The following is a 2,205-nucleotide window of genomic DNA, read 5'->3' on the forward strand; positions in this document are numbered from 1 at the left end:
CACTCGCCTCAGCACCGGTGCCAAGGCTCCCTCCCTACCAACCAAATGCTTGTGGACCCACTTTCTTGCATTCAGTTCTGCCTGTAGCCACTTTAATGGAGGCCAGAAACAAGCTTTCATCTCAGGTCACGGAGCTACAGGAAGTGTTATATCTCCAAAGGAAGTTTACCCAGCTTTCTGCTGAGTTCCTTTCTCTAAATGATTTATTGAAAGAGAACGTTCTTGCCCCTCCCTCTGCTTTCTTGAGCACTCTTAAAGAGACAGTGCCCACCGGCAGCCCCAGGTGGCTTTAAAGGAAAGACCTCCAGGGGGCTCAGATGCAAAGCATTGCCCTTCCCCTTAATCACTCATTCTGCCAAGGCAGCTGATTCTACATCACCCGCCCTTCCCCTTCCCAAATCGAATGATGAACAAGAGGCAGCTAAGTGGGAGGAAAGTGATTCAGAACAAATGCAGGCAGCACCCCAGGCAGCCGCTGAGCGGACAGAATTTCATAAATTACATTTTAAAAGCTTGAAAGAACTTCATTTTGCGGTTCAAATCTATGTTCCCAATGCTCCTTATATGATTTCTGTCCTAGAATCAATTCCCAGAAGTAAGAATGGTAAATATATAAATGAAACAATTTGACAAGTTGAGGAGTAATTAAGAAAGTTAGAAAAGCAGGGCACTAGGGAGCAACTATCAGAAGCTACCACTGTGCCTCCTCTCCCTTCTCTGGCAGAATTCCCAGAAAAAAGAGATAAAGAATTAGACTTTAAACATGAGAGAGAAAATGTTTCAGAAAAGCACTTATCCCCTGTTCAGGACCTTTTAGCAAAAGAGAGGAAAAATAAAAATAAACTATTTCAGAGATCTCCTAGGGACAGGAGGAAATCAGGAGACNTCCTGCTTCCTCTCTGGCTCCTATGGAGATACTCTTAGTTCTGGTTAGGATATCTGGGTCCCTTTGAGACATCAAATTCTATTCCCTCTCTGTCTATTGTCTGTCTTTGGTGCACCAATGTCCATATGTCTGTCAATTTATGTTTGTTTTTGTTTTGTTGTTTGAATGATTGATGTTCTGTGTTTCACGCTGAAAAAAAAAAATGGTTAAAACTTTATCTGTTGGCTGTCCATCCTTTGATTTAGTTTAACTTGTTTAAAAGGCAGTCTCAACTTGCACAGGAGAGACTGATAAGTTACACTGCACTGTGGCAGGGAGTCAAGTACAGCTGAAAAAAGCCCTGCTAGAGGCTGATTATCTACACAAACAGCATTTCCCTCTTGATCTCATAGCAAAACAGCCAGCACCAAGAGCCTTCCCACTGGGGCTTTTGGCTCTCCTCCCCCCCCCCCCGCCTCATACTTATTTCTTAATTTTAGGGCATGAAACAGTTAAAAGGTAAACGGGGTGGAGTCCACGCAGTCCCTGGAGAATTCAATCTGGTGGCAGGCATGCAGGTGGGGCCAGGGTTGGTGTCGGCAGGGGACCGGTCCCCCCCCCCAGCCGGTGACCAGCCACTGCACTGAGTGCACTTCCACCATGGTGGTACACCGCCACCGCCACCGGCTTCCAAAAGGCTGGGAAGGCCCATCAGAGAAAGTGGCTGTGGTGGTGCCGAACCACCCTGCCCTGAGTGTTACACCTCCCAGGCCCAAAGCTTTGGCTTTTCCTGTAATTACTCTGCTACAATGTAGACACCTTTACCCACAAGATGTCGCAAGCAGTTCACCTCACATTTTGCACAACCTTAGGCTGGCCTTGTGGTGCAGTGGTAGCAAATCTGACTCCAGATCAAAAAGTTGCATGTTCAAGTCTCTCCCGAGAAAATTCAGATTCACCCTCCTCTCTTGTTTTGGGGCTTTGAATTATTTCCTAATAGGATTCGCTCACAAAATGTTCATTTAAGGAGAGATTCATTACAAACTCTTAATGATTTTCAATGCTTGTTAGGAGATAAAAATTGGCTCTGCCCCTACTTGAAGCTTACAACAGGAGAATTAAAGCCTTTGTTTGATATTTTGCATGGAGACTCTGGTCCATCCTCCCCACACACGCTGACTCAGGAAACACAAGTATCTCTGGCCAAGATTGAACAGGCACGACAAATTGTCTGGCAGTGTGAGGGCTGCCTGACCCTTTTGCCAGAGCCACACTTGAAGGTCAATCCTTGAGGGTTGGTCCCTGGTGAGTTATGGCAGATGGATGTCACTCATTATTTC

This window comes from Mus pahari, chromosome 10 (genome assembly GCF_900095145.1).
Source record: "Mus pahari chromosome 10, PAHARI_EIJ_v1.1, whole genome shotgun sequence".
NCBI classification, from domain to species: Eukaryota; Metazoa; Chordata; class Mammalia; order Rodentia; family Muridae; genus Mus; species Mus pahari.